The following is an 18392-nucleotide window of genomic DNA, read 5'->3' on the forward strand; positions in this document are numbered from 1 at the left end:
CCCTCACTAAATCTTTTCATGGACAATGCCACTTTTTAAACAATTGTTGCATTTCCAATTACTCCAGGAGTGTTCAAACAAATGCCCCCAAACCCTCCGTGAAAAGTTTGCTCATATTTTAAACTCGCCAGATGAAAATCAATAAAACAAATACCCCCAAATCAGTGGCAGACACTGACATCTCCAAAGTATTTACACTTGTAATAATATTTGAGTCAAGAGCGTAATTTGAGCTCACTCAAGCAAAACCTGCAACTAGACAGAAACGTGAATTTTCAAAGCTAATGGGAACAATCATGAATCAAAAAGCCAAATTCCGAGTATGCAAATATGAAAAAGGATTGTTTGCATTTCCTACTCTGGCTGTGAATTATTTCAGCTGTGGAACGACAGATGCTGCAAACTTTTCCAAACTGTTCTTAGATGGAGCTACGTGTATGTGGGAATTATGTCTGCAGCCGGGATGGTTGAGAGTTGTATCGGGATTTCTGAAAAAGATACGTGTTTTCTGTTTGTTGAGACATCTGGGAAAGACACCGCAAGGAAAAAAGGAGGGGAAAACCCCAGAAACCTTTCACTGGGAACATTTTTAGCAGTCCCGCAGACTCTTAAACAGAGCAGGTTTCACAAAACCACTGTCTTTTTTCCCCACTTCGAATGTCTGCAGAAATACCAATATATGTAGTACAGTAATAAACCCAATCATTATGGCTGTCTTTGTAACCAAATAGAAAATGTGTTACTGACCTGGCTTTGGGTGATGAAGAGGTTAATTTAAATCACAGGAAAGGATTCAGTCAGGGGTTTAGATGAATGATGTCCAATAAATGTGTGCGTTTTATCATGTAATCTCAAATCCAAAGTTAGAGTTGAGCAGCCTTTAAGGAAGTACCTATTTTTAAAGCTCTCAGTAAGACAGAGGTACCAAATTTTATGTTGAAATAAAGTGTGATTTTGGAATTTTTAAAATGTGAGTTTCGCCCTTATTTCTAGCATATTTATTTTGAGAACATATGTCTATCTTATTAAAGGACACCAGTCTATGGAATTATAGTCCATTTCCATATCATATCTATTATTCAAGTGACAAAACCCAGTATCTTCCCCAATACTCTCTGCGCTGTGGAAGCAAATCCTTTCTCCAGGTCACACAGTGGTAAAGTAGGTGAAATGCACAAAGATAATCAAATACAGCTACAGATAGTATGTTACAAAGGATGATGTGGCATTACTGACAGTCTTCTCTCCGACTGCTTTTGTGTTTGTCTTTACCTTTGATACCTTCCAAAAGAACGTGAGACGTAACGTCTACCTACATTGGTGTTCTTTAAACATACCTTACATTCATTGTTTTCTTCGTTTCATTGCAAACGGTTTGAAAAATTAGGATACCCTAATTACTTCGGGGGGCTCCCAGCAGCGATCACAATTTGCAAATAAAAACACTTTCAAAATATTTAAAATACTCTGAAAAGATAGAAGCCTGTTAAAGAAATTGTCTAAATGTTTGCATACATTTCACCGTCCAGTGCTCCAATGGAAATGATCAATAAACATTTGCATAAACAACAGCAAATTTATTATGCTCATGCGTGTTTTAAATAATCATTGGAAAGCTTTACCTGGTGGGAAATTATTTCCTGTGGTCCTGCATGCACGTGCTGTCTTTTGCAGGCATGTTATAAAGTTCTGTGGACAACATGCTGTAGTGATATTTAACACTGCATTTCCAAAAGAAGGTTCTAGAGACTCAGAGATAGTCCTAGAAATGAACAGAAGCAACAACCAACACACTTCCCATAAGTCAAACCTGGCGTCACTTCCATCAAGGAATGTGTTTTCTGATTGTTCTTTTCACCATATCATTATCATCTACCTACTCACCTTGATCATGTGTATGAATTAATTTTATAGGAATATAATATAAAAGAATCGAGATCCCTGAAATCCAAAGCTTTTGAAAATAGCTTTTTCTTTTAAGAAACGAAGACTTGCATTGAACAGTAGCAATGCAGTATTACCTCGGTATTCAGTGTGGTTGAATATATTCATTAATACTTATTAGAATGTGAGAATTAAAATATCTACTTATATTTTCTACATTTCTCTTTTTTAGAATTCGTATAATTTAGCTGTACATAATAGCTGTGAGTGAATAGGGTTGCCAAGGTTAAAATACTTTTTGTGCAGCTTAGTTTTTGTTATTGTTTTTCAGTTTATTCTACCGAATTAGGCTTTCTTTACTAAGAATAAAACCTTAGAGGGTTTCTGAAGCTTATAATGTAAATGACCACAAATACTAAGCTCAATCAAAACAAATACTAAAAGAAGAAGAAGAAGAAGAAGAAGAAGAAGAAGAAGAAGAAGAAGAAATCCTACCCTTAATTCTGTATTCTGATCCATCAGTGACTGTATAACTATATCATTAACGATGTTCTCTAACTGGGGAAGTCCCTACCCTAGAGTGTAAAGGATCAAAGAAAACATTCTTTTCTGTCTAGTACACTTAGTAGTCCGGCCTCCCAACAGTGGGATAAAAGGAACTTGCTAAACTGTTGCCATTTTGCAACATCTGCTATAATTCCCCTAAATCCAGATTTGTCTGACACAGAGAGGCCTGTTCTTACATCATTGCCATGTGACAGAATAACACCAGTCACATCAAGCTTGAGCATTGCAGCTTCAGGCTATGATAATATGAAGAAAACCTTTTTGCCTAGGGCAAAACACTTGTAACAAAGTATTATTCATCTGGCCAATTTAAATCTTCTCTCAAAAAGGTACCCAGAAACATATGCAGTATGCCTTTGTAAAAGGCTCGAGCAGCTCATAGGCAAATGACCTGAACCAAGAGTACAAAACCTAATGTCCTGATTAATTACTGCTAAGCGGCTCTGATACACAGAAAAGAGAATGCTGGTACTAATCCTTAACCCTGTCCTACATTCTCAAAATAGCCAAAACACTGCTGACAGTTAGAAAAACAAACCTGTCTAGGTTTTAAAAAAAAGAAAAAAAAAAAGTCGTACATTATCACTTGATGCCCTCCACCTAATAAAACCAGGATGCAGACAGATTAGGGAGTTAGTTACCAGTCCAGGGGGCTTCTTGGGACAAGGACACAGCCTCATAGAAAGAAAACAATCCGAAGGGGGAAAAATACGTAACAACAATACACAATCCCCAAACAGAAATATTTGGGGTATTCTTATTTTCAGGGTTCAGCTTCCAAGAGACTGAGCTTGCCTGGAAATTGTTCCTTAAGAGTTGAGCAACCTCAATACCGCAGTGCCTTGCTGATTAACCTGGAGCAGATTGCTGTGCTTAGAATTTTATTAGGAAAGGGTGTTAGAATTTTTTACCTATAAAAATAGGAGGATGCTCATATTTCACTCTAAATATCAGACATGTTAGATTTCAAACTATTTGAATTGGAAAGCTATCTTGGTTTCATCAACCACTCAAATTACATCTACCTTTATTAATAAAGCAGAGTTCTGGAGTCCTTGTTATTTTTGCTGAGCAAGAAATAAATGTCTAAAAAGAGAAAGTCCTGTAAGGGAGAAGGAAGTTGCCTATCTTAGCAAATTTCTTTCATTAAAAAAAAAAAAAATCAAAAGGTCACTAAAATGCAGCTTATCGTAACATTAGCCATAATGCTATTATATTGTAGGTAAATAAAATTAAAATACTTCTCTTGGACTTTATGTAAAAACATGTACTTCAATAACACTAATTTAGAGCAAATAATGATCTTTATCTATTTTGAAAGCTGTTCTTAATTTGACATTATTTTACAGGTACACCCTCTCCCCCCCCCCCCCCCGCCCCGAGTTCTAGGAAATAGCAGGGAACGGGAAAGCCATCCAAGGCTGGGGTTTTGAAGGGCCAGCCTAACTTGGTTCAGGGTCATTTTACTAACTAGGCTGCCCCCAATGCAAAGGAGAAGAGGCATATTTTCACCTGCAATGCAGTTGTTCTCAAGTCTAATTCCATTTTGGATTTTCAAGAATATTTCTGTGTGGGTGCACATCACTTGTAGACACAAGCATTTTCACATGCCACAGCTACCCACCCATTCTTTAATAGATGGTATAGGAAATACATTTTCCACCTGTACGGATCAAAGCCATCAGATGCTGACCGCCGGAGCAAATGCGTGATGCTGCTTTGGCATCACAGCCTGGGTTTTGATGGTTTGTGGTGTTTTTAAGGACACCAAGCCCTTGCTTCTCTTTATGCAACCCTTTTTCTCCCTTTCCCTACCTTTTTGCTCTGCCTCTTCCTTCCGCAACTGGTCCCCAAGGGATGCACGTTGATTTCCCATCATTCCTCAGGCCCTTTCTTTCTGAATTAGGGCGACTCACCTTGTCGTTAGTGAGGGTTCAGCTGTGGAGTCCATTCACCTTGGTTCATAACATCCCCATAATTCTGAGCACCGTCTTTTCCTGCACATGCTGACCTTTGATGGAGATTGTCCTTCCTGAAGCCTGAAGCCCTGACTCTATGCAAGACAGAGTAAAGAACCAAATCTTGCCACTTCTCAGCTCTGGACATCCAACCTGATAATCCTTCAGAGGTGAAAGAGCTGCTTTATTAAAATACTGCCAAGATTTGACACCATTTAGGGGGAAACTTCTCCTGTCGGTTAGTTGCAGATTTTTTTGGCAGATTAAAAAAGATAAGAAGTTTGAAAATCACTGCCCTTCTTGGAATTGAACTGAAATGTTATTAAGGATTGGAAAGACTAAAGTAATTCCCATTATCTGGTCTCCCTTTGACTTGTCAGTTTCCCTAAGGTGTAGGAAGAACAATGGAGAGCACATAAACTTTGGATTAAAGAGATCCAGACTTCAAACCTGGTTCTTACTTATGAGCTGCATGACCCTGAGTGAATTACTTGATGTCTCTAAACCTCAATGTCCACAGCTGTAAAATGGGGCCAAATGGGGCCTGTTTCACTGGGTTGTTGGAAGAAGTCAATGAGATAATGATTATAAAGCAAGCTCTTTAACCAACCTCAACAATCCTATTAGGCATTATAATCTCCATTTCACAGAGCAGGGTGAATGGTTCAGGAAGGTTAAAGCACTTGCCAAATGTCACGGTCACATCACAGGTGTTTAATAAGTGGGGACTATTTACAATCATCAAACCAAGGAGCGTGGGTTCTCACCTACCTCCAAGTAACTCGAGCGCCTTTGCTCTTAGGGGTGAGAGAGCCAAACTTCCTTTTTGACTAGCTCTTCAGAGGCCTTGCCAAGAAAGCACAAGACAAAGGGAAATACCCTCTCCTCCCCTTTACCACCCTCCCACTTTGCAGTAGGCCTTTTTGAAGTTTTACCTCTTGTATCAATGCAACAACCCTTCAAGTTATCATCTCCTTTTCACCAGAGCACGATCCAGAGCCTGAGAAATGTTACATTGCTTGCCAAAGGTCACAGGCATTCTTTATGGTGGAACCAGCCTTGTAAATTCCAGCCTCTCCTCCCTTGGGGCCCTTGCTCTTTCCACTACTGCCCTGACTCACTGTTGTTCTGCTCAGGGGCATGGGGGCAGAGAGCACTCAGGGGTTGGAGAAAGAATGGCTAAACCTTTTGCAAGGGATGTCATCTGGAGCAGGTGCCAGGAACCCCTCCAGAAGGTCCTCTAATACACTCAGGAAAACTACAAGGGTTTCTGGAATGAAGTTTACATAGAAACGAATCTTAGGTAAAAATAGAAATCAGGGGGCGCCTGGATGTCTCAGTGGGTTAAGCATCCAACTTTAGCTCAGGTCGTGATCTCACGGTTCGTGGGCTCAAGCCCCACGTCGGGCTCTGTGCTGACAGCTCAGAGCCTGGAGGCTGCTTTCGATTCTGTGTCTCCCTCTCTCTTTCTGCCCCTCCCCCACTCATGCTCTGTTTCTCTCTGTCTCAAACATAAATAAACATAAAAAATATTAAAAAAAAAAATAGAAATCAGGGTTAAATTACTAGGTCACTAAACAGAAAAACCAATATAGTAGAAGCCATTTCAGGGTGTTTTTGCAAAAGAAAAATATTTCCAGAAGAAATAGTGACTAATAGCCTATATTTTTAACCGTGTATGTACCAAAATGATTTTTTAAATTAGCATATTAGAAAATCAGGTTAGTAATAATGGAGTTATAACTGCTGATTCCCACCATCCCTCTGTCCCAACTCAAACTCCATATCCTCTCTGCCTCATTAGAGATTGTGATTAGAAGACAGAAAATTAATTGAAAGGACTCTCAAGAGTACTCTGTATCCCCTGCCTTCTCAAAGATCCTCAAGTGATTAAAGAAATGTGCATACGAATCACCTGGGGACCTTGTTAAAATTCAGATTCTGGTTCAATAGGTCTTGGGATGGGACCTACCATTCCACTTCTCCCACGAGAAGCAGAGAGTTCAGATGACCGAAGTAATACAGACAGTGGATCAACTCAGTTCTACCTCTTGAAAATGTTAGTGCAGCCCTTAGAATTCAAGAGATCCTGGTTGAAGTCAGGATGCTAACTCCAAAGTATTGCTCATTCCCAAGACCTCAGAGGCAACCAACCTGGAGATCCTGTATGGTAGGCAGGTTCAGCTTGCCAAGTAGAACAGGCTGCTCAAGTTAGAGGAGGCGGGCAACCTGTCGTATAGATCCCCACCTGTAATCAAAAAGGTCAGGAAGAGAAAGGTTTGTCAGTGACCTAATAAGCCCAGGTGAGAATCTCAAGGTAGGGACCAGACCCTGATTGTCTTAAAACCCAATTTCCTATTCAATTAGAATGTAAAAGGTGAACAGTTGGGCTGTTGGTAGGACTTAATGGGTAGGTGCTGGGGAGAAAGGTACTGTGAATCCTCAGAAAAGGCAAGACTAGAGCATCCAAGCACAGAGCAGGGTGAGGGAAGGAGTGGTGGGCTTCCCCCCACCCACCCCCTTTTCCTTCTTTTACTGTGATTTTTCTGGCCCTGGCCAAGTGAAGGAGACTTGAGGGGGTGAGTGACATTACTGGCTAAGATTTTTTTTTTTAAGTTTATTTATTTTTGACACACAGAGAAAGAGAGACAGAGCATGAGTCGGGGAGGGGCAGAGAGAGGGAGGTACAGAATCGGAAGCAGGCTCCAGGCTCTGAGCTGTCAGCACAGAGCCCGACGCGGGGCTCGAACTCGCGGACTGCGAGATCATGACCTGAGCTGAAGTCGGACGCTCAACCGACCGCGCCACCCAGGCACCCCAGAACTGACTAAGATTTAAGGACGAGAGTTCTGCTGGAGGGAGCCAGAGTGAGAAGGAGAAGGCAGCTGAATGAGAGGTGAAAGCAGGCTTCGCAGGGTGGGGCTGCAGGAGGGCTGAAACTTTGGCTGTCTGCAGGCAAGAGAGGGGCTGGAACTTTATAAAAAAAAAATTTTTTTTAAAGGACCTGCTACTTCTCAGTAGCTGGGCCATATACTCTTATATGTTAGATCGATCACCTGGTGGCAGATTCGGATTGAGGCCAAGTTGGGAATATGATTAAGAACTAGGATTTGTCTCTTGTCTTGTCTTTCCATTCCCTGGGAAGAGTGAACTACATCAGACTGAAACCCACCTGCCCTCCATCCCTGCACTGTCCACTCCCAGGTCAGAGGGATGTTTAACAAGGGCAAGAATGGTCATGTGACTTAGGGTGCCCCAGTGGGAAATGTGGATTGGTTGCTCTTGTCTCATAGCAAGAGTGTCTCTCGCACACAAGTTTTTAAAAGTGGTTTTGGCAGAATGGGTGTATGAGCCTACGGGAAAGTTCTATGCTTAAGTGTTCTATTAGATAAAAAAACTAATTGCTTCCGATTCTTAAACAGAAAAGGAAGATCATTTCCCGTTAGCTATTAAAATACATGCTTTCTTATGAGACTGGCAGACCTGCTTCCTGTTTTCAGAAGCTGGACAGAGGGGTGGCTGGAGAGTAGTCATTGTGAAGCCCTGCGATTCACCCCCATTTTGGCCGTTGCTAATGCCCCCTTGAATCTGTTAACACTTTTTTTCTGAAAACCTTCTTAGTGGATGTGAAGGGAAAAAAGGGGGAGGGGGATAAAGGCTACTGTCAGATTGATTAAGTGAACGCTCATTAGAGAAAGTAACAAGAGGTGAAATCTGCATATGCATTGCAGAAATGTGTCTGATCTTGCTAAGTTGTAAAAAGACAAAAGGGCTGAAAACCTCCCTAGCTGGAAGTACTTGAGGGAGAACTGGGGGAGGGGAACATTCTCTAATAGTGACCATCCTTCTTTATAAACACATGCTAGAGCAGCCACAGTCTGCAATACTTGGGTATATTATTGCAACTCTGTTTTCTAGAAATTTGTACTACATTGCGAATTAATCTGACTGTTCCTAGAATACACTAGCCACTTCCTTAATTTATTTTAATACGAATTTTATTTCCTCCTTTTCCTTTCACTCCTCAAGAGACCCTTCCCTCACCCCATATATAACTATTCTATTGTACCCAAGAACCTAAAGCGATTGGTTTTGTGTTATTGGCGGCATAAACTGTTTCTGTCCAGGGTAGAATAGATTTTTTTTCTTTCTCAGTTGTAAAAGATAAGCAAACCTAGAGTCAATTATTTTTGCTTAAATTTCTTGTTTGTTGGAGGTGAGTGGGGCCATCCTTACCAAAATTCTCCCTAGCTTACTGGCCTGAACAAAAAGTTTAGAATAGGATCCAGGCTCCAGGCAATCGATACTGACTTTAAGCAGGCGAAGGTCCCCCGCTCGCTATGAAGTGGTCAGCTTGGTATGTAATTACAATGAACAGTTAAGCTGGTAACTTGAGTAACGCTTTTAAGAAGACAGCGTATTTCCAATTCCTCTCATCTGTGGGAGAAGCCTAATACTATAGCTGTAAGATAACGGTGATGATTTTTTGTTAGTATGCATTTTTTATGAACAAAAATTTCGTAAGTAGTGTCAAATCTGATGTTTCTGTTAACGTTCATTGTCAGGCATTCCTGTGGTTAGCTTTCTACCTTTCTGCTAACACCTCAAACTCAGCTCCTCTTCTCCAGAAACCTAACCAGAAAATTCCTTACTGAAAGAGATGATGGTGTTGACCTTAACCTGCAGAATGAAGATACTTCAGGGCTTAGGGTGAAAAGCGAGATAGAGGGGTGCCTGGGTGGCTCGGTCAGTTAAGTGTCCGACTTCGGCTCAGGTCATGATCTCAAGGCTCATGAGTTCAAGCCCTGCATCGGGCTCTGTGTTGACAGCTCGGAGCCTGGAGCCTGCTTCAGATTCTGTGTCTCCTTGTCTCTCTGCTCCTCCCCCGCTTGCACTCAGTCTCTCTCAAAATAAATAAACATTTTAAAAAATAAGGCAAGGTAGACAGTGATATCAAATGTGCCTCAACTGACACCAACCTTTAATTTTAAAAAGTTAGAAAGAAGAAAAGCACAAGCTTGACATTTCTTAGGTTTAGAAAAAAGACAGCATGCATGAGGGGTGGACCAGACTGCCCTGAAGATTTGAAAGGAGATGAACAACAATAATAATAATGCTTTGCCAGAGGATGTCCTTTGAAATATCTGCAGATTGCAACAAAGTGGTTCTTCTCATATGCCGGGTTGTCTGGGCTGTTTTGCACCATTATGTGCTTTGGAGATCCTTGTAATTACAAATTTAAGACTTAAATCCTCAGTTCTTCTTTATATTTCTAAACTACCCCCATAGGTATATTTACTTCCTTCTTTTGTCAAGCTTAAACATTTCCAATTACCTCAGATTCTAAAGGGAAATGTGATGGTTAAATTCCTGCACTTGTAATGACATTTATTAATCCAGTTCTGGTGAGAAATGTTGAATGTCTTGCCTTCCCAAATCATACATTTTAATTCCAAACACACCTCCAAAGAAAATTGACATTGTTTAATTAAAACGAGGGTGCACATTAATAAGAAAGGATATCATTTTGTTATTTATATATAATTTTATTTTGTTAAAAAAAATGAACAGAGACTACTGGTAAGTTCCATAATTGCCCTCCATGGTGAAGGAATAAGTGTAGGAGAGAAGAAAAGCACAGTAAGACACATATGTTAGTAAAACACTCCTTAATACTACACAAGCTGTAGAAAATGCTACTTTGCATTTGGTCCTCAACATGGCTAACTGCAAGCCATTGAGTAAAAAGTGCACCTTTTAAACTAATTCCTTGGTCCGAAGATAGAACCACAACTAGAAACCTCCTCATTAATATGCTATAATGGTCAAGTAAGAGATTAATAGCAAAGTCACCTGCTAAAGCAACCAGGAACCTGTTGATTAACAATAAGCCTCCAAAAATAAGATACCAGATTGCAAAGCAAAATCAAGTCTCAGGGCAACAAGTGCTTCTGTAATTTATTCCTTCTTTATATGAGGGCATAAAGCTCCCTTTATAAACGTGTTTTCCAGGCCCTGCTGTGAGCTGTAGGTGTGAGCTTTTCAGCTGATTTATTAATTTTAGTTTCAATCAACGTGTCACCTGCAGACACAAAAATGTAGGCCTCACCACAGAAAATACAATTTAAGAGAAAAAAAAAAAAGTAAAAGAAAAAACAGGGCTCCAATTCAGAAAACTCTGCCAGCATTTTTTTTTTCCCGACGAACACTGGAACGTCTATTCTTTGAGATCTAAAATAATTCCCAGCAACATAATTAAAAGAAATCAAAATTAAACATTTTTGTCATACTTCGAAAGTCAGTCTTAGACCCGGGAAGAGTAACATGAGGCCTGCCAAAACAATCAGTTCCTCTTGTCAGTAGGGGTACATTCTCCCCAAAGAATCGAGTGAACAACAAGTCCCCTGGGCAAAATGTGCAAAAAATTCTCAATTAGTTGTCTTTATTTAGTGAGCACTATGGGGTCCTCAACCACACTATAGAATTATGGCAAGAAAGCTGAGCTCTTCACTAGCTTATTAGCATTCTCAGAGGGTTGGAGCGCTGCTGATAGCAGGCTGTTGCCTCCAAGAGCTGTTGGTGGGACCCCTACACTCCCGGGCTTTGTCCTTTTGTCCTTCCAAGCCAGCAGGAAGTACTGCCCTATGTTCGGGGCATTCTGGGATACCTTCATTCCATTCACAGTTTGCATTACCGACCAGGCCCAAGTCTTTGTTATTGACTATGACCATCACTGTTGCAGGTTTAAATGAAAAGCAAAAGCAATCCGTATGTATCAGTCAATCCTAAATGCAGGTTGAGGAAGTAGCCCCTTCCAAATGAACATCCTTGTAGGGCTGGAGTGGCCTTCTGCGGCCAAAGCCCCACAGGAAATCCATGTCCCAGGTTATAATCTGGCTGCTTTCTTTCATCCCGAAATGACGTTAGGCAAGGGGATAGAAATGGGAGTGGGTTAGTGAATATACCAGACTGCGTCCTCAGCGGTTACATTTTTACAGCACTCCCTTACCTATTGATCTCCTCCCCACACCCACAACCCACTTACCTCTAAACACTCTTGTCCCAGAAAAAGAAACCAAGAAAGATGAAAAGTGAAAATAAAAGGAGAACTGGCAGCAAGTGTTAGAAATGCCTTTTCTAAAGAAGAGGGTATTTGCCGCTTTAGGGAAAACACTATCATTGACTAAATTAACAAGTTGTCTTATCAACTGCCATAAGCCTCGGAGTCTAATTAATTTAGTACTGATCAATAGTCCTGAATGAGGCATTGATTTCTGCCTGCTCGAAAGGGCTGCAGCTGAAATCACTTTCTCTGTATGCCACACACACACACACACACACACACACACACACAGGCATCCAAAGCTTATGCGTTATCACATTAAGATTTTATTTCACTCCTTCTATGTGAACGGGAATTTCATGAACCAACTATGAATGAGAAAATGGAATCAAAAGCAACTTTGGAAGTAAGAACAGTTTTACTAGCAAGTGTGAACAGAGCTTGAACACTCCTGGCCAAAGTTCTGCTTCCTTAGAAAATGTCCTTTGAGTGAGATAAAACATTTGCAAAGAAAAAAGAGAACTGAGGTGCTTTGCTTACAATAGGTAGTAAGTGCTTTAATTGGTCATAAAACATGCAAAGAGGGCTTGGGTTATTCCTTTGTCTCTTATTTTTCGAGTGCTGATGATACTTTATTAAAAGTATTGTGATCCAAAGGAATAATAACAGTAATGCTATCTGGCCAAGGGCAGAAGCAGATGGTGAGTCTCTGATAAGAATGAAAACATGTGGCAGAGCTACACAGATTTGTCTTTTACTGCTGGGGTTGGTGGGCTAGGGGTGGGGGTAGGGGTGGGGGGCGGAGGAGGACTTTCTACTTCCAAAAAGGAAAAAAAAAGATCAATGACAATATATCGGAACTGTATTGGGATGAAAATAATTCAGGCATTGGACTTTTTAAATTTGACGTGTACTGACAAAAATCTTTATTCTCTTATGATCTATATCTGTAAAAAGGTCTAGGTTTGAATTCAGACTGTCACATCCTCCTATGGCACACTCCTTGCGTTTGCTTTTGGGCCCTCCCTGCTTTTGCGATTTGCTTTCATTGTGGCGGCCAGCTGCCCGGCACTCCTGAAAATCTTAAGAGTTTTCCCCCTCAGGCCTGGTCACTGGGCAAAGTTTTCCTCCCACTGCTAAATCATTACTTGAAATAAGAAGTACAGCCAAACTCTTCAAATATTTTAAAGACGGTGCTTCCGTTTCAGACACAGGAAACAAGATAACGAAGGAGCTTGCTTATCTCAGAGCCGATGTTCTGCTCAAGAAACATCACCAAAAGAAAAGGAAAAAAGGGAGAAAATGAAGAGAGGAGGCCGAAACCCAGGACCAAGCTTCTTTCACAGGGTTAGAGAAACAATCCCCAAATGATCAAAACAACACAGAATTCACCTTCTTTTCAGTGCGTTTATTTAATATAATTTGGCTTTTTGAAACTCTCTCTCTCTCTCTCTCTATGTATATACATATATATATATACACACTCTCTCTGTATATACTCTATGTATACTCTATATGTAGTTTTTCAAAATCCCAGAAAAGTCCTCCCCTTAATCTCTTTGGGGCCTCCATGAGTTTCCATAGCACTTTACAAAAGATCTTTATTGAGGAAAGGATTGGACAAACTTTCCTTATATGTGTGGCCCACACCATTAATTGCCCCATCTCCTTTAGTGAGGCCTTATTCCTATGTAAATACCCTTGCATAATGTTACAGGCTATTGTTAGGCCAGCGCCAGTCAGTCGCCACTTATATGCATTTTTATTTCAATCCGCTGCTCAGAGAATGAAAAGATGTCTGGACTTAAGCTGTTTACCAACTGGGCCAAAGCTGCAGAGCGGCAAAACTGAAGAAAAGCCCCAAGCAACTGCGGGAACAAGCTTTTACAATGCGAGCGGCCATTTTCAGTTGAGTTATTAACCCACCCTGAAACTCTTCTAAGCTATGCCTTTTTTAAAGAACAAATGTGCTGAATCAAACATGAATGAGCCAGAACTATTAAGAGAGAAATCCCCTAAAGAACTATTGAACACAACATAGGTTTGTAATCATTTTGTCTCAGTTGTGGGCTACCAACATTATCAAGGATGATAATGCTGGCTCAGTTGTGGGTTGGCTCGTAATTAAACAATAGTGTGGTACAGTAAAAACACACACGCGAGCTGCACACACCCAGAGTCAGAGAACTGCGTGCAAGAGATGAGAAGACTGAGTTGATAGTTCACCACCAAGACCTTGCTACCAATTTGGTCACTAAAACACGGTGATCTCCTTTGAGAGCATTGGAAAACTGCTTCTGAATCAAGTGTCGCTCCCCCAGCACGCTATGGCCTCCTCCATTCTTAAATTGAAAACATAAAATAATTTTTACTTTATGGTTGTAAAGATCCGAGGGAATGAGACACCATGAAAATAAAGGAGCAAAACTCTACCAAAGGGAGCTGGCTTTTTCTCTGCAAAATGTGCTGCAGGCAACCAACATCGTACTTATTTAATGGCAACCACAATCTGAGTTAGTGTGGTATTAGCCTAAAGAAACTCTTGACTATTTGCATGCTTATTAGAATCCAATGAGTGCTTAATAAGTGCATATATATGACAGAGGAAACATCTCATTGCATAGTTAGTGCTACAGGAAACACACACACACACACACACACACACACACACACATACACACACGCTGAGGAAAGCAGTCTTGAGTTAATTACCATCACAATGCAATCAAGTACAACAGTCATAGCTGAAAACCGTTTCTATTAAAGCTGCTAGACTCAACCTTGCCTCTGCAGGTCAGCTGCGGCACTGATAACCTTTCCAGCAGACAAATACATGTAACATTGCCTCATCTAATTAAAAGCTCAGGGAGGTGTAGAAAAATACCAGCACATTGAATCCGAGCAAATGAGTGCTGCCTTCGGCTGATGAAGCTACCATATGCTGCTGCTGTTTACTCTGGAAGGAAACTGAGTCACTTAACATTTCAATAGGTTAATCAATTGACAATTAAATGGAGAAATTGGTTAACTCTGAAAACAATTAACATGACACTCCATTAAGTACACTTTCTAATTGCCACAGCTGTGAGTGGAAATTAACGTGCATGTTAAAGCATCTAACTGGGGTGGCACTGTTTTTTGTGTTTGAGAAAACGGAATTAGCTGAAAACTCGGGTTTTATTTTATAGATTAGACAGTAGGAATTCTATCATCAACTGCAGTTTTAGCAGAGGGGAGCTATGTACATTTTTTCATTCTTTTAAGGGCTCACTTCAAGTTGTTGAAATATTTAATTTGCAATAATTAATTAAAATAGCCTACACCCCTCCTACCAAATTATGGGTTGGCGTACAAAATGGGAAATCTCTCCCTTTGCCCATTTTGTGGACAGAATTACTTTGCAGGATCAGGTGTATTTCAAGATTTCCTTTCTAATTAAACGATGCAATACGCAAGTCTTAAAGTCAGAATTTTTGCCGAACATTTCTGTGAATGGCTTCTGATTGTTGGCCTGGTTCCCTAGCCTTACTATAAAATAGTAACAATGGTGTTTGTTAATAACAGTTTTAAGTTGGAGGATTTGGATTTTTACAGGCTATTAAACATGCTAGCCAGCAAGCAGGCAATCATTAAGGCAAAGAATATTCATTTACAAAAGAGGTGATAATTTAAGCGACTCATAAATGTTTCTGATCTATATTAAGTGTGAAATATATATTTTGTGAATGAATGAGTATCTTTAAGAGCTGATTATAAAAATTTTATAATCTTCCTCCTTCCCACCCCTTTTGGTAGCTTTACTATCCCTGGATACACAAAAATGGATAGGATAAATCCTACTTTGAGGGGCCGGTGGTCTGTCTGGCAATGGACTAAGAGAATGGCATTTAAGAAGAAGAAAGTAGGGGGTGCCTGGTTGGCTTAGTCTGTGGAGCACGTGACTCTTGATCTTGGAGTCGTGGGTTTGAGCCCCACACTGGGGGTAGAGTTTACTTAAAACAAACAAAAAAAAAATTAAGAGGGTAAAGGACACAGCTAGTGCAGGAGGGGAACACTAAGGCTTAAAATTTTCCGGTTTGGGCATCTGGTTAGATGGTGAGGTGATTCATCAAAATAGCAATAAAGAAGAAAGGTGGAATGGGGTAGGAATACTAGATAATGAACTTAACGTGGAATATGTTGAGTTCAAAGTGCTATAAAACATGCGGGTGCAGATGTCAGCTGGACAGATGGATGGATGGAAACTCATGGACTAGAGATATTTCGGAGTTCTCAGAATACATGTGAATGCTAGTACCATGGAAGTGGGATGAGATTTCACTTCCATTTTTTTTCTGCATAGAAGAAGACCAGGAGAGGGTTGAGGAGAAGACCTTGGGTAATACCAGCATGCTTGGGTGGACAGAGGGAAGAATCAGGAAAAGGAGGCTGAAAAGAGGTCAGAGGAAAAAGAGAACAAGGAGAGAGTGATCCTGGAGGTCAAGGGAAGAGAGCACCACTGATGCCCAAGACATCTAGTAAAACGAGGGCAATTTCAACTACTGGTACCGACTGATGGTTGGTTAGTGTGAGGAAGGCTTGAGTCAGAACACAGTTCCCGTGGGGAGTTAATGGGAGGTGAGGAAGGAGGGGTGTTGAGTGTGAGCTACTTGGAGGAGCTTTGTTGCAAGGAACAGAGAGGGCAGGGGCTTGAGGACCGGAGGATGGAGGGCAGTTTTGTCTGTTTATACCTAAGTTTGGAAACAGCCATAGGTTAGGCTATATTCGAACAATCCAGAATGGGAAGATGAGGAGATTCTGGACTGCTGGCTTCTTTTCATGCGTGTATTTTTGTAGTCTGAAATGTTGAAGGAGGAAAAAATGGTTTGGCATCGCTGCCGAGAGGGCTGGAAGAGGGATGTGACTGAGAATGGAGGAGAAGGATTACCACTGAGAGGCGAGCTGGAATTGGACACAACATCCTGTGGTCATACTCATTCACATTGCAGTGGGATTTTTCCCTAGGAGGACTCCTTCATTCATGTATTTATTCATCCATTCAACAAAAATTAATGAATGCTTGCCATGTGCCAGGTACCATTCTAGGCCAGCAAGACATGGTAATGAGTGAGACAGACAAGGTCCCTGCCCTCAAGGAACCAGGGAGTTCCTGGAAAGGATCCTATTTTAAATTTGGCCCCTCCTAGGAGGCGACCTTTGAGTCTTTTTCTGAAGGAGGGGAAAGACCTGGAGGTCAAGGATCTTGGTGGAAGAACATTCTAGGAGTTGGGAGAATAGAGAGTTCCTTGAGGTTGAAGAACATGTGTCCACATAACCAGCTGTTTCCTACTTCATCAAGTCTTGACCACTGTGACAGCCACGTGAAGTGGATTATATGCTACCTTGAATTCGTCTTTAGTTACTAGTGTTTGTATATAACGCTTTTGAACAATGCTGCTTCTAGAGCCGACACTTAAAACACTGTTTTTCCCTCCTTTTTTTTTAAATTTTTTTTTTCAACGTTTTTATTTATTTATGGGACAGACAGAGACAGAGCATGAACGGGGGAGGGGCAGAGAGAGAGGGAGACACAGAATCGGAAACAGGCTCCAGGCTCTGAGCCATCAGCCCAGAGCCTGACGCGGGGCTCGAACTCACGGACCGCAAGATCGTGACCTGGCTGAAGTCGGACGCTTAACCGACTGCGCCACCCAGGCGCCCCCTGTTTTTCCCTCCTTAATCAGTGAGCAAAATGAACTTTATGAGATACAAATTTGGTAGTTATAACTTTTTGTTAGGTTTGCTCTGGGATCTTTGAATGATCTTCAATTAAGAAACCCAGGCTGTGGCACAAAGGGTACTTGTCCTGTGAGATCCCTTTCTTCTGTGGTAATAGCTCCAGATTTTTATCTGGACATAAGACTATCCAGGAAAAAGGCAAAATTTTTCAGTCTTCCTTAGAGCTACACATGGCTATATGACTGGCTTTTGGACAATGGGCTATGGAGGGAATGATGTGTATAACTTCTAAGAAGTGCTATTAAAGGAAGTGGTGTCCTTCTCCCTTTTCTCCCTCCACTGCTTTTGTCCATCTAGTTGTTTAGAAGGTAGATGTGATGGCTGAGTTGTCGTCTTAGACTATGTAGTCAACGCCGCACTTGGGAGTTAGTAGAGTGAAAGTGAGAGTAGTCTAGATTGCAGATGACCAAGGAACTGTCACACCAGCCGTAAGTTGTTTCCACATTGACCTACATGAAAAAGAAGTAAACGTATATATTGTATAAGGTGTGGTCATAACACATGGACAAATTTTTGTCCTAACTATTCAATCATACCCTTTCCTATCATATCCTATCCTACCCTATCCTAAACTGTGTTCAAACTACATACATAGCAAGTGTCTATTAAACAACCATTGTTTTTTCATTAAAAAAATTGATTTATTTGGGGTGCCTGGCTGGCTCGGCCTGTAAAGCATGCAACTCTTGATCTCAGGGTTGTGAGTTCAAACACCACACTGGGCATAGAACTTACTTAAAAATTTTGATTCCATATTGTTTAAAGTTTTATTGAGATATAATTGGCATGTAAAGATTGTATATATTGAAAGTTTACAACTTTATTGTTTTTTACTTTTAATTTTTAAAAAAAATTGTTTAATGTTCATTCATTTTTGAGAGACAGAGTGTCAGCGGGGGAGGGGCAGACAGACAGAGAGAGAGAGACACAGAATCGGAAGCAGGCGCCAGGCTCCGAGCCATCAGCACAGAGCCCCCCCTTGGGGCTTGAACTCAGCCAACGCGAGATCATGACCCGAGCCAAAGTCAGACACTTAACCAACTGAGCCACTCAGGTGCCCCTTTATTTTTATTTTTTTGAGGGGGGGAGGGGCAGAAGGAGAGGGAGAAAGGGAATCCTAAGCAGACTCCTTGCCCAGTGGG

At 41.0% G+C, this 18392-nt stretch overlaps 1 long non-coding RNA gene across 3 annotated transcripts in view; it reads left to right on the plus strand.

The window, feature by feature from the left end:
• The window catches only part of LOC121031814 (uncharacterized), a 152235-nt gene that overhangs the window by 73878 nt on the left and 59965 nt on the right, over window positions 1-18392 (plus strand). The window lies entirely within an intron of this gene.

The sequence above is a fragment of the Herpailurus yagouaroundi genome, unplaced genomic scaffold, assembly GCF_014898765.1.
Source record: "Herpailurus yagouaroundi ecotype Mexico unplaced genomic scaffold, PumYag 141, whole genome shotgun sequence".
NCBI classification, from domain to species: domain Eukaryota; kingdom Metazoa; phylum Chordata; class Mammalia; order Carnivora; family Felidae; genus Herpailurus; species Herpailurus yagouaroundi.